Source organism: Abramis brama, assembly GCF_963993115.1.
Source record: "Abramis brama genome assembly, chromosome: 4".
In the NCBI taxonomy this organism is placed as follows: domain Eukaryota; kingdom Metazoa; phylum Chordata; class Actinopteri; order Cypriniformes; family Leuciscidae; genus Abramis; species Abramis brama.
In genome coordinates this window covers 6,028,375-6,043,916 of record NC_139966.1, presented here as the reverse complement: position 1 = coordinate 6,043,916, position 15,542 = coordinate 6,028,375, and the positions used below count along the sequence as shown (strand labels likewise).

The 15,542-nt window shown below is 40.0% G+C and overlaps 1 long non-coding RNA gene across 1 annotated transcript in view; it reads right to left on the bottom strand.

Annotated features, from left to right (window-relative positions):
- Nucleotides 1–14,872, bottom strand: part of LOC311081627 — a 525,325-nt gene extending 510,453 nt beyond the window's left edge. The window contains exon 1 of the long non-coding RNA XR_014605957.1: nucleotides 14,818–14,872. This is a non-coding gene — a long non-coding RNA (uncharacterized lncRNA). The remainder of the gene's footprint in view (nucleotides 1–14,817) is intronic.
- Nucleotides 14,873–15,542: the final 670 nt, after the last annotated feature.

Below are 15,542 nucleotides of genomic sequence, written 5' to 3'. Positions count from 1 at the left end.
GCCTACAGATCTCAAGTTTTTGTTTGCATGTTTTGGTTCTTGTACAAGGGGTGTGTTGGATGGCTCTATGTCAGTTTGTGTGTCTTCAATTGCTTAAAGCACTGCCCTTACATTTTTTGGTTGATTTTTTTGCATTTTTACCCTGGTCTCACCTAAGAGGGCAGATTTGCTGCTGACTCATAGGCCTGGCTCTCTCTTCAACATGATCACACTTACTTCAGTGATAAGGTAATATATAGGCTAGATTCAGGTCTTTCACTGAAGACCAAAATTGTTCATTTTGAAACTTGTGGCGCCTGTCAGGGTACTGTTCAGTTAGGCCTAAATTTGCCTCCTTCCAGAGGCCCGCTGTCAAGCACATTGGTCACCAGCTGCCAGGTTGTGGGCCTGGGCTTGCAGAATAGAGGAAGAGCTAAGCTTTAAATGTGTGTATCACATATATTTGAAAATGCTGGGCAGAAATACATATACCGAAACCTTTAACCCTCTGGGGTCTGAAGTGTTTTCTGGCCCTGGAGGTGTTCTGACATGCTCTGACATTTGTGCTTATTTCTGTTACTTGTGACATCTTCATGGCTAAAGTCTAATTACACTGTATTCAGCACAAACTCTGCTACAATAATATATCAGCAGCATGTATGTAAAAGTTTGTAGTTTTGAGATAATGACATTTATGCGTGGTTTGTGAAAATACCCCAAAAAAATTTCACTGAAATAAGGCCATGAAACCCATACTGATTATTTCTTCACAAGACTTTTGAAAATTGTATCACGTAGCCTAGAATATTTGCTCAAACTATGAAAAAAATCACCCTGACTGCTCTTTCAGGTAAGACAATATATTGATTTAAAATTTGTACGACATGTTTTGTGTGAGAAAGCTTTATGCGAACATCATGAACATTTAATTTCTTTCACACCTGAGAAAGACAAAGACCCTCCCCTAACGGCCCTATTAGGAGCAATCAGGCCCTGTCATTCTGAGCAACCTTGCACAAAGAATGAGGAGATTTAAAAAAGAATGGCTTTTAAATGGATTTATTTACAACACAACATCATCCAAAGATACACAACAAATGACAAAGCACTTATTGAAAACATGATCCAAAGAAAGAGACCTTTGTGGCATTCCTAAAAACATTGTACATACCTTTCATTTCCAAGGTGTTTGATTTTCACTTTACTATGTTCACATAGAGACTCATGTGAATGTTTTAGTCAGCAGGAGTCAGTGGCATCTGGGCCCTGAAAAAAAAAAAGTGAACATACTGGTATCAAGAGAAACTATAGGCCACGATTTTGGGAATACATTAGATTTTTCTGGTTAAAATTAGGGCTGAATGATTAATTGCATTTGCGATAATATCGTGATACGAGAAAACGCGATTCTCTAATCGCAAATTGCGCGATTACAAGGTGGTCCAGTGCGCCAAACAAGCCAAATACCTCAAGACAGGGATCACTGACTGAAATGTTCGAAAGTCTCACTCTGTATGAACGTAATTCAAAACGGCACGGGGAAATCACTCGGGTAATAACTGAGTTCATAGCCAAAGATATGATGCCTCTCAGCACGGTGACCAAGCCTGGTTTCGTGGCATTGATAAATATGCTTGAAAAACGGTACAGTATACCCTCCCGTACATACTTCAGTCAGACTGCCATACCGTAGCTGTACAAACAGTGCAAAGAGAAAGTCGCCGCGGAGCTTAAAACGGTTGAGTTTTTTGCTAGCACTACTGATATGTGGTCAAGCCGCACAGCTGAGCCTTACCAGAGATGCGTTGATATTGAATGAATTCATACTTCCACTCCTTTTCTAATGTGTAAATTGAAATATTATGTTTTGATTTTATGTGCTTATATGTCTGTCTGTGGTGGAATGGCCACCTGCATTTCATTTTTTTTTTTTACATGTTCGAAATAAACACACACACACAAACTGTTTATGTGTCTGTGTGAGTGAGAGAGAGAGAGATAGAGAGGACAGGGGTGTGGATGTGTGTATTTCAGAATTACAGAGAATTTGAGTGTGTAATAGTGATTACACCTTGTAACAACTCAAATTGTGTGTAATAGACTACTTTTTATTTCTTTCAGAAAATGCACTCAAAGATGACAGAGTGTCAAGGGCAACAGCACTGTGCAGGAAGCTAGTGGGGCACTTTTCCCACAGTTGGAAGAAGGCAGCACTGATGGAGGTACAGAGGGAGCTCAAACTCCCTGAGCACAACCTCATAACGGAGTGCCCAACAAGATGGGGATCTAAAGACATGATGATTGCCAGAGTGCTTGAACAGGCCAAAACCATTTCTCAGGTATTGTCTGGAGATCGATATGCACGCTCCCTCATCCCAACCTGGCAGGATATTGACGTGTTGGAGTCAATTCACAAGGCACTGCATCCTCTACTGGAATTTACTGATGCTCTTTCTGGAGAGGAGTATGTGAGCATCTCCTACCTCAAGCCAGTTCTCCACCTTTTTGCCACATCAGTCCTGGCTGAAGATGCTGAGGACACTGACCTGACTAAATCAATAAAAAAACAAAGTCCTAGCATACCTCAATAACAAATATGGAGACCCAAACATCCAAGAGGTTTTGGATGTTGCTTGTTTCCTGGATCCTAGGTTCAAAATACAGTACATCTGTACTGACAACATCCCTGCTATCAAGACCCAACTGAAGACAGAGATGGTAGACTTAGCACAACGTACATATCACCGGGTAAATGATAATTATGTATTTCACAAAAACACAATTTTTCTGTAAAATCTAACTGGAAAACTAATAGCTGTTGTTTTCATCTAATAGGAGAAGAGGTCTCGTACTGAAACTGTTCAGATGCCTCAAAGTGCACAGCCCTTGGGGGAAAAGGCGAAGAGGTCTCTTGGCAGTTTTTTTAAGACCACGACCAGTGCAGCCTCTCCTTCTTTGCCTGTAAAACTTGAAGATGTCGCAGAGGCAGAGGTAAACAATTACCTGATGACTCCTACCATTGATGGAGAAGATGATCCCTTGGCTTGGTGGAGGGTGCACAAGATCAGCTACCCACAGTTGTGCACCATGGCCCGCAAGTATCTTTGTGTACCTGCCACAAGCGCTCCCTCAGAGCGTCTTTTTAGTACTGGAGGAAGTATTGTGACTTGCACTCGCTCATCCTTGAAGCCAGCAAAGTCAATATTCTGGTTTTCTTAGCAAAAAACCTGTAAGCTACTGAGAACAAAACTGTTGGATCTATGGCCTATGGCTGGCAGTGCCATACTCGTAGTGAACTTTAGTCTGTGTGGTGTGTTATTGTTGTGTACTTGAGATAAGTGAGGTTGATTATTCTATATTATAATATTAAAAAAAAAATTATTGTCTAATTTAAAAGTGCATTTCTTCGTTTTTTATTTGTAACTTTATTTACTTAGAATTTGCTTTGAAAATATTTTGTAAAATCAATGTTTCAGTTGTGTGAAATGTTACTGACTTGGGAGTAATTTTTTTCTTAAGACTGTAAATTTTGCACAGTGTTTACAAAGTGCATGCCTTTGTTTAAATTACTTAAATGCACAGTGGCAAAGCCACAGATGTTTCTGTAATGAGCAGTTAAATAAAAATGTCTTATTTCAAATCATACATGTTTTAATTTAATTCTAACAAATAGGCCCAGCTTATGGGAAAGAACATTTTACACTAAATGTATCTAATATTGTGTTGGTCATATTTAAATCATTCATTATGTTTTGTTGGGAAAAAAAGAGGATACAATAAAAATAAAATAAAATAATTGCATATTAAATCGCAATTGCAATATGGGGGGTGGGGGGGGCGGGGGGGGGGGGGGAATCGCAATTAGATTATTTTCCCAAATCGTTCAGCCCTAGTTAAAATTGCTTTTTAAAATTCACAGAACACACACACACACAAATGTTTCCAACAATATATAATATAATGAACACCAGGTTTGTTGTGCCTTGTAAGCATAGGCTATGCGCAGTGCTGCATAATAACAATAACTTATAGCAGCCTATAAATCTTCCAACAGATTTCAGTAACAACTACGCTAGAGAAAAATATATTGATTATGTTACTTCAAATGTTTCCATTCGTTATGATGATATGAAATGAGATAATAGTAAACACACAGCCTACTGTTTGGTGCGTTTTGCTTTTCAAACGCGATTGCGCTTCAAAATATACATTCAAACGCACAGCATGCTCCAGAATATGAAACATTATGGTTACCATATTATACATATCTATGTTTGAGCAGATATCCACAAACACAGTATTTAACAGTACACTGGTCTAAATTTTATAATATTCACCATATATCTAGCAACAGTTCAACTGCAATGTGAAGTTTATGCAACAATAACAAACTAATATGTAAGAATTTCTTACCTTACATCTTTCTTGTCTTTAAATCGCTTTCTTCTTCTTCTGAGGTAAATCCAATGTAAGCTTACGGTGCGTTTTTTAAATTCAACGAAAAGCAGGGACTTGTGAAGTGTTTTGTTTTTGAGGTAAGGAGCGCGTTCGTGTTCCATGTGGAGATTTGCATGTGAATCTCTTTTGCGCGAGTGGGCATGGTCAAATTAAATATGAGCAAGCGTTTGAGATACTGGACATCTTGTTGGTTTTATACAAATTACTTAAACAGAGAATATTTGTTTTCAGTTTGAATCTGATCATTTAAAAGTACACACTTACATGTTTATAAAGGTATATGGCTCATAAATGTGTGACAAGTATTTGCTGTGTTTTGTTACAGTATATAGACGTGCTCAAGAAAAAAAAGTTAATCGCGACGGAGAGGCAGAACGCACAGAGGGTTAAGAGATCTGACCTCTGACCCCAGCAGGCGGACAGGCACTTTCCATCAAGCCCAAACACATTAATTTAGCCCAAAGGGACAGATAATAATAATTATTATAATATACCCAATTCAGGATGTATTCTCAGTTCTCCAAAATTTTATCCAAATATTAACAAGGCTGTTCAGGCCAGGAGACTCAGATTTTCAGTTGTGATACATCAAATTGTAGCCCAGAAACCCCACATTTTCTATCAAGCCCAAACACATTAATTTAACCCAAAGGGACAGATAATAATAATAATCATTACAATATACCCAATTTAGGCAGTAATCTTAGTGCTCCAAAATGTTGTCCAAATATTAACCAGGCTGTTCAGGCCAGGAGACTCTGATTTTCAGTTATGATGCATCAGCTCAGGTAAAGGACTGTATGTTACAATCCCGGAATCCACATATCCCAAGATGGTTATACTATAAGCTGAAAATAGGAGAGTTATTGAGACAAGTGCCGAGGATCACTGGCTTCACTGGGGTCATCAGGTGGGCACCCTTCTTCACAAGTGTTTCGATGATTAACCCACAACACCAACCCACAACCCACAACACTGCATTTTGGACAGTTAGTCCAAAATGCAGCCGCTAGAGTTCTTACTAGATCAAGAAAATATGATCATATAACACCGATTTTATCATCACTGCATTGGTTACCTATAAAGTTCTGTATTAATTACAAGGTATTGCTACTGACTTATAAAGCCCTAAACGGCTTAGCTCCCGTCTATTTAACAGATCTTCTATCGCCCTATAATCCATCGCACTCTTTAAGATAAATAAATTTGAGGCTTTTGGTCATACCTAGGATATCCAGATCCACCAAAGGAGGGAGAGCATTTTCACATTTAGCTCCAAAACTCTGGAATAGCCTTCCTGAAACTGTTCGTTGCTCAGACTCGCTCTCCCAGTTTAAAACTAGATTAAAGACGCATCTTTTCGGCCAGGCATTCATATAACATTTTAAATCTTACTGTTCAAACTACAATCTGGCCTCTAGTTCATAAATGCCAGAGGAGAACTGGCCCCCGACTGAGCCTGGGTTCTCCCAAGGTTTTTTTTCTCCATTGGGTTTTCGGTTCCTTGCCACTGTTGCCTTTGGCTTGCTCAGTTGGGGATATTTTGGGGATATTTAATTTTATCAAACAATAAATTTACACTAGAAACAAACCCTGTTGTGTTATTTTGGTTTAATGCTGTGAAGCTGCTTTGATGCAATCTGTATTGTGAAAAGCGCTATATAAAAATACTTGACTTGACTTGACTTGACTTGACCTCCAGAGGGCTCATCGGCAACACCTAGCGTCCCAGGTGTGCCCCCCTCGGCTTGTGATCCCCCCTTGCTCAACTACTGTTACTGTATACAGGCCCAGATACTATCCTTTCTCTTCAACCACAGCCAACGGCTGGCCTCCTCTGCTGCATTGGAGAGAGATTTCACAATCTGCTGCAGAGCCTGACCTCGCATTCCTAGGTCCTTCAAAAACCGAACTGAGGAGCGGCCGACAAACCCTCTACAGCCGACCTCCACTGGGTAGATCCTGACTTTCCACCCACGTTGCTCAGCATCAGCTGCCAGCTCTGACTACTTTAGTCTCTTTCGTTCATACGCCTCCTCCACTGAGTCCTCCCACGCCACTGTCAGTTCCACTAGGAAGGCAGTGCGAAGGGTGGAGGACCAAAAGACGATGTCAGGTCTAAGGTTTGTTACTGCAATCTCAGTAGGGAAGTGCAACCGCTGGTTTAGATCCGCTAATAACTTCCAGTCTCGTGCTTTGTGCAGCAGGCCCGGATATGAGCTGGAACTCTGCGATCTACTTGGTGTTATACCTGCACGAACCAAGGACATTGATGGATACTGCTTGGCTGGCAGAGGCAGGAGGGTATTTGTGGCTGTTCGCTTGGCCTCAAGGCTGGCCGCCAAGCACCTTAGCACCTGGTTATGCCGCCATGTATAACGGCCTTGTGCCAAGCTTGTTTTACAGCCGACCAAGATGTGTTTTAGGTTTGCTGAAGAGGGACACAGGGAGCAGGTGGCATCTTCCCCATACCACTGCTGGAGGTTAGTTGGTGATGGTAAAACATCATAAACTGCTCGAATCGAGAAGCTGACTCGGTATGCCTCCATCCCCCACAGCTCCCTCCAGGAGAGTTTCCTCTTTTCTACCTCCTTCCACTGTGTCCATTGGCCTTGTTTCACATGTGAGACTGCCTTTGTAAGCCTCAACACCTGCTCCTGTTTGCATATCTCTTGCACGACTAAACCTTGCCGTTGTAAAGGAGTAGCTTTGTGCCAGAATGGTACATTTTCCCCAACTCCTAGACCTTGTCTCCCCAACTGTACGCGCCCGACAATTTCTTGGTGCCTGAGAGCAGATTTTTCTTGGTCTGATGCCACAGCTGAGGACCACTTTCTTCCAGTCGATCGGGTAGGGGCAGTTCTGGCAACTACAGTGTCTCGAGACTCTGTCAGAGTCATCTCAAGCCTCACCTTGGCACACTTGAACTCCTCGGTAAGGCAGGACACAGGTAGCTCTAATAGACCTTTTCCATATAGTGCTGTGTTGGTAATGCACCTGGGAAGACCAAGCCACTCATGGCATAAGAGCTAATCAGCCACTCCAGCTTTTCGACCTTGGAAAGAGGAATATCGTAGACGGTCAGTGGCCATATTAGGCGTGGGAGGAGGCCAAACTGCAGGCACCAGAGATTTAAACTGCCAGGCAGTAAGATGCTGTCGATGCTCTTCAAACCATTATTGGTGACCTCTTCGAGTTGGACAACCTGCACTGTGTCCTTCAATGATGCATCATACCATCATCCGAGGCTCTTAACAGGTTTCTCTGCCATTGTTGGTATTGGCTCTTCATCAATAAAGAACCGATGCTCTGCCAACTTTCACAATAGATACACTCCTGAATCACCACATTCCATCAAGCCCAAACACATTAATATAGCCCAAAGGGAAAACTAATAATAATCATTACAATATACCCAATTTAGGCAGTATTCTCAGCACTCCAACAAATCAACTGACAATGTGTTTATTATCACAGTCTAATCCATTACATATAATTTACAAAAGTTTGTGTCTCTTGTTTTGGAGTTTTCTGCTAAAGGAAGTAGTGATTCTGCCATGTCACATGCATATCTTTTCAGATCTCCAGTAGAACCCCACCCCAAAGTGGATAGATCCCCAGGTAATTGTCCAAAAGGACACTTTTGACACAGGATTACATCTGGACAATAATAAGGATTTTCACCACTCTAATGTTCTTCATTTACCAAGACAGCCATGACATCATCACAGATCTTACAGAAAAGTTTGGAAAATGGAGAGCCACCAGTAATTGTTTTTGCTGAACTTTCATCCATCTCCCCCTTTTCTGACACACCTGTTCTGTCCTGAAGAATAGCATCTTCATTTATAATGAGACCCTCCAAGTTTTTAAGACTCCCTGTGACATTTTTACTGACATGTCGTGCAAGAAAAACCATGCAGAATGGTCTAAAAATGGCAAGGGCCTCATCTAGATTAACCGTGTTTTGCATCCTGGCAAAAACATATGTTGCCACATTTTGCAGCCCTCTATCACCTGTCTTCCTTTGAAAAGCTGAAGACACCGCTTTAATGATGTGAGCTGCACACAGGTGCAAAACTGTTGGAGATTTTAAATCTTTTAAATCGCTTTCTTTATTAAATCCTAAAATAACTCCCTGCATAAGAGCTGTAATCAGCCTCCACCTGTTGAATTTGTTGACTGGTGTGTTTTGACAGTTTGAGGATAAACTGCATTAGCCAGAAAGTTACTGGAGTTATCCACCAGTATGCCTATTCCTGTTTCTGTGTACAGGTGAGCCCCAAAAGGATCCACCTGGAAATGTTGGACATACTGGGTGACACTCGCAAGGGAAAGTCTCAGCGTCCACACAGAGGTCCCGACCACCAGCGTTAAAAAAGAAAAGATAGGCCATCTCACCCTGGATGGACTGGATCATCTTCCAGCCCTCTGCTTCTGTGATTACTTTACCATGGTAATCACAAACTATGGAGCCCATGGCAAATGCTTTGGTGGCAACAACTCCTGTGGTCAAAAGAAGGTGCAATAAGTATTACTCACAGGAGTACAAATATCTGCTCACAAAACATGTTTACATACCTTGTCCTTTTGTGCCACCAAAGTCCTTGAGGGCCAGGCCTGTCCACTTTTGATTATGGATCGTAGTGAGGATCCATGGATCCGTCTCCACCTGCACCCTACTGACGGGTCTCCACTTTGCCACTATGTCCTCGGGGCGAGGACCGCTGCCAGTCCAACCCTCTTTTTGAATTAGCAGTGACACCTTGCTGACAGTCGGGGACCATCTTGTACACTGGGCTGTCAAAGACAAATGTTAAATTAATATTCTTGTCCAAAATGTGAAGTATGTTACTTCGATTATAGAAATATTGTCAGCCTAATCTCCTAGCATAATTTCCAGAACACCAAGACGTTTATTAATTTTTTTATAATAAAGCACATCAACTTACACAAAAGGTGCTCCTCCCACTTGACAAACTGCACAGACCTCCACCTGTCATAAAATACTCTGTCAGGTGGAAACCCCACAGCGGTTCACTTCTTTTTTGTGGGCGGGGTGCTACTCGCCGTCGCTGGAAAGTGCAGGAGAAACGCTCCAAAGTCCCTGTCATCCTGGTCAGCTGCGCCTCTGCCTCTCTTCTGCTTCCGACCTCTCCTCTCATTGGGCGGCTCATCAGAAGAAGAGCTGAAAATTTGAGAAGATTTCATGTTCAAACTCTGACAAAAAGCTAGACCGACATTGGAAGCAGTGGACAAACAGAAAATATATGAATGTTGTGTGTTTTGGATGATGACACATACCATGTTATAGTACTTTTGGCTCTTCTGGCTTGCTGGCTCGAAAAGCTTGGTAATTTGTACTGGCAATGAAGAACAAAACTCAGATTAATCCTCAATTCTTTCAGTGTATTTTTCTTACAGAAAATAATATTATTTGAACTTTATGTAGTACGTAAGCCAGTCTATCAACTTAATAATTTTATATTTCTCTGTACAGTGCATATAAATGCATACTGTAACGATTGAAACCTCTGGAGGCAAGATGGAGCGGACCCAAATGCAACTTTAATAATAATAAACAAAATCAAACATAAAGACTGTAAACTGGTAACTCAAAACAAGAACCTGGACAAGGCATAAACACAACTAGAAACATTCAATAGTAGACAAAGACACAGGGCAAACATGAGGGCTAAATACACAAGACTGTGAATAATAATATTATGTGAATAATAATCAGACGATTAACCAATGACAAGACACATGGCAGGATCACACGACAAACAGGGAATCACATGACAAGACGAGAACCAGGAACAAGAAACAATACCCAGAACGTGACACATACACTATTATACATGATTCTGCTAAAACTTACTGTTCATGCAGACGCCTGAGGTCGCTCGTGACATTGCCAACTGGTATCCCTTGTTTGGACAGGAAAAATCTGCCCTGGTCGTCCACACTGTCCTGCAGACATCCTGGACGAATCTTGTGGAAGTATGCATCCAGCATCTGTGGAGATCAGATAGGAAGTTAATGCTTGAGAAATGGTTGATTCTGATGCTACAGTAATTCATACATGTTAAGACAACAATTTCTCTGGTTGCTACTGTAGGGGAACTTTTTCCTCCTTCAAATCAGAGACCAGGAGATGTTGGGATATCGTTCAAGCAGAAGTTATTCTTTATTGAGCGTTGCTGCAGTGGTTTCACTTTTTTGCGTTTTTAAGCCCAGAAAACGCCGTCGCCGTTTAAATGAAAGGCACATCTGATAAAATATTTTTACGTTTTCACCCGTGAGCGTTCTCGTGTAAACAGGGCCTTAAAAGTTAATTCTTGAAACTTGTGATCATTACAGGCACATCGCACATGTTCTGTGTTGATTTTCTGTAATGCTGACACAGAAACAAACATGCAATTAGGGTCTGTGAAGTCCTTACGAGTAAAGGTCTTTTCTGGTTGGAACTGTTATTTCCTTGTGCTGGACTTGAGTCATTTGTTGGTTGACACACTTGATACTAACATAGGGCCCTATGATTACCGTGATGCGGAAAACGCGGACGGAATCACGGAATTTACACATGAAAACGGAATTCTCTTATACGCACGGAATTTGCATACGTTTTGTTGACATATTAAATAAAGATTTTTTTACTTCCTTCTCATTTTTTCAGTTTAAAACAACAAACGTAGAAAGGTCTCTACCTAAACCCAGAGCCATATAGAGACATCTGTCAATACAGACAGTTAATTTACAGGGATGCAAACAGCACGCTCTTCAGTATGAGTGCAAGCGTGAACCTTTTGCGCGCTCAAGTTCGTTATTTCAAATGTAGGCGCGCGGCAAGCGCGCTCATAATTGAAGCGCCGACGCGGACGCGCTCATTTTTTCCAGGCGCAGCGAGATGAAAACACCTCAACTTTTCAGAATGCCGCAAGCGCACCGCAGTTCATGAGACAAGAACCAACAACTTCACCCTTTCCATAACAAAATTGAAAACTCAGTCAACATAAAGGATGCGGGTGCACCACAAACACTACGGGTGTTTTTATATTCTTCTATTATTCTTCTTTCTATTCTTCTTCTTTCTATTCTTCGTAAATAAATCTTGTAGCAGAGCTACAGCAAGCGTTTCCGAAAGGGAATCTTAAAAACGTCTTTGTATGGTTGCATAGCAACGACAGACGCCACGGGAAAATCAGACCGAATTTTACTATTAATAATAAAAGATAAGCTAATATGTATTTGTATTTGTAAATGTCAGTATCATTGTAAATGTTTATCTTTTTTGACACATTCTTTTTTATAAAAGTGATTTAAAGGCTTAGGCTAAATATGCGAGGTTTATCTTTTTATAAAACATTCTTTGTGAAAAATTATTTAAAAGCTAATTTAATCTTTAATTTAATACTCATCAATCCTACCTTGTAACTGTTATTTTTGGATTCTATTACATTTGTTGAAGGTTTGGCTGAATTTTGAAGAATTTTGAATGTGCTTTGCTGAATATATTAACAGTTAAATAAAAAAGCTGAATTGTGAGTTTGTGTAAGTAAAATTTTAGAGATCAATACTGCTTAGAAGTGAAAAGAAAACAAGAAAAAATCCGAAAGGGCTAAAAATTTTCCAAAAAAACGGAATTGGAAAAAAAATAAAATGGAATTTGAGAAAAAATAAAACGGATTTCATAGGGCCCTACTAACAGGTTTCCAAACCATGAAAAGTTATCTTCAGTCATCTGGTGTAATTTTGTTGAAAGATCAAGAATGTCTTGTTGTATTTTGTTCAAGTTCTCTGATGGATGACTGAAGTTCCCGTAGGTGAGTCTCTGCGTTGTGTTTTTTTTTTTCTGTGTTGGTTGCTCGGCAGTGGGTCTAGTTGTTTTCTTGAGGTTGTGGCTTCATATGCAGGTGTGGAGGTCGGTGCATATGGGTCTCGGGACAGCCATCAAGTGGTATCTGCACAGAGGAAGAAAGAAAACAAAAGACACCAGAGCAGTATTTGTTCAAAAACAAGGGTTGTATCCTCTTCTGAGTCTGCTATTGTTGTTCTTTCTTACCCTATTTCTTAATTCCAGCGACAGAACAGCGAGGTAAGGCCTATGAGGGAGTCTTCACCGCAGGATTGGCCCCCGAAACCAGTTGCATTCGGTTCTTCCCTGGGCTCCTCACTGGTCCGTGTCCTATCCTATCCCTGGAGGTGTGGTAAACAACTTTACAGTGTGACACATCAGTCAAAGTTTAACTTCCCTGACACAATACTGCAGCTGCTGTAATCAATTGGGGTGTGCATTGGCTATGGCCATATCTATGGATACAACATGGCATCTGACGTGACGTTACCTTTCGATGCAGCCTTAGATAGTGTTCTTAGTAGTTTAGAACGCAAGTTTATTTCGTCTTCTTCTTCGTCGAATTTCTGCCGCTCTACATACGTCATCTGGTATTATTGAAACGATTGGCTATGAGCTACGTACAGGCGCATTTAATAGACATTCGTAGCGCCCAATAAATGGCTCTGGGCATTCGTAAACCACGCCTCAAATACGAGAAAATTCGATTCTAAGATGCGTTGCGATGCATCAAAATTCTACTGCACACAACAAGGCAAATTTTTCATCAGTCATGAGGCAATACAAGCAGTCAGATATTGAACAACAGATTTTATTGGCTGCTATGTGTGTATCATCACTCTCCTGTATCTTTGACATACTTGTCATTTACCCTCTGGGGTCGGAGCGGTTTTCTGGGCCCTGGAGGTGTTCTGACATGCTCTGACATTTGTGCTTTTTTCAGTTATTTATAAACATGATAATGGCAAAGGTGTAAATTCACTCTATATAGCACAAACAGGGCTACCATAATATGTGATCAACATGCATGTATATGTTTGAATTTTTAAGAGAATAATGTTTATGCGTGGTTATTGAAAAAAATAAAAATGAAAGTTGCTGAAATAAGACCACAAAACACATACTAAATATGTGTCCACAAGACTTTTGACTAATGAATGTTGTTGCTTCGAGTTCTGGCTTCAAAATGATGTGAAAATCATCCTGCCTAATTGTTCACACACAATTTAAATCAATGTATTGTTTTATAAGACAGGTTTTGCTTGGAAAGCCAATATGCGAGGGGGGCGTGAACGAGGAGTGGTTTACACCTGAGAATACAATGTCCCACCCACTCTGCATAATGAGCCATTCATTCAGGTGTGACACTGGCTGCGTTCCAAACCGCATACTCAATGAGTAGGTACTTAATTTCAATAAGTACTTACTTAACGAGCGCTAAAAGAGTAGGTACTTTATAGCCAGATCTCGTTGAGTATGAATGCGAACCGGACATCTGCCATGTTGACGTTATCATGCGACCTGCGACGCGTTATCACACGCGCAACAACTTAAAAGATTCGAACGGACACGTTTAATTCATCTATCTGTAAATATCTTGATATTGAATAAACTGTGTAAAAAATATCATATGTATGCAAACCCATAATATATATATAATTATGGGCTTGTATACATAATGAGATTTTTTACAGATCTCATAACATCAGTAACTCGACACCTCTACCTAGAAAGGGTTTTCCTCAGCGTTTGTAATGTCTGCACAAAGGGCAGTTGTGCGAAGATTCACCTTTGGAGGAAAACTGTTGATTTTATACTCGAAAAATTTAAGTATCATTAATATTAAAAATTAATATTACCTCAGAATGAATTGCATTGCTATCCCACCCCAAAACATACAATAATAACAACGACAAATGCTGGCCATATTACTTTTTACTGAAAATGATATAATTCAATAAAACAAACAAATTGTAATGTATGTCATATGACATAGCTATGCATGATTGAATACACTCTAGATGTGTATATAATGAACATATCTACATTTTCTTTCAAACAATTAAATAATTATATTTTATTTACTGACAACAATGAGAAATAATAATAAATTAGTAAAAGAATGAATGAAAGTCACCATCACACAATAAACAAATGCATAAGTCAACACATGAAACAAAGCTTTTTTCAAACTACAATCATATATGTAGGCTACAGGCGTTGAACCCCACATCCTTCTGCCATCTCAACACAGCGGTTCCCATTCTGCGTAAATAGACATTTAAAATAAGCGTCTTTAAGATGTAGCCTATATGGTTTATGTAAATCCACTTTAGAGACGTAACTTGCGTGTCTTTACTGGAGCTCCCGTTAGCTAACGTTATACATAATAAAACGAGTTTTTACAGCAAAATCACAACTATACTATACTGTGTAACGTCTTTACACCTTCAACAATTCAACAGTTTACTCTACAGTAGTTCAACACATGCAATTTTAACAAAAGGAACTGTGTTACTCACATTTGAAAGCACCCGCGTCGCCGATCTCTGTGATGTTTGATAATGACGTATACTCTCGCGTGGCCTCCTGGGATAGAAGAGTATCCATCGGTTGAGCACTCGAAAATCTGTCCGGAAGCAGTAAGCCATCCGGGAACTTCTCGCCTACTCTTTTATGAATACTGATGTTTCGAACGTACTGTTTCCTTCACGTACTGTTTTCGCCTATACTATATAGTAGGAAAGTAGGCATATTCGAACGCACTTAAGTCCGAATGTCGCGATAATTAGTACGTCACCCAGGTAATTCTCGCCTACTCTATTGGATTTGTACATACTTTTTCGCTCGGCTACTCTTTTTCCCATACTAAATAGTAGGGAAGTATGCGGTTTGGAACGCAGCAACTGACTGAGCCCCACAAGAATGAATACAAGGACAAAAGATATATTTAGAAGAAGAATTATATTGACCATTTAAGATTTTGCTTACATCTATCTTGTAAAAAGGTTACAATTATACAACAATAATTACAATTTCAACAATATTTCAAGTGTACTCTTTCTTTGTAAAAAAAATATTATAGGCCTACATTTTATCATATGTAGGTATTCATTAGTTTGAATATAGCCAACATTGGAACATCTAACATCTTAGTTTATGACTTTATTTTTGACAAAAATAGTATTATATATATATATATATATTTTTGGCAGTATATTCTACAGTAAAAACTACCCAAATCTAG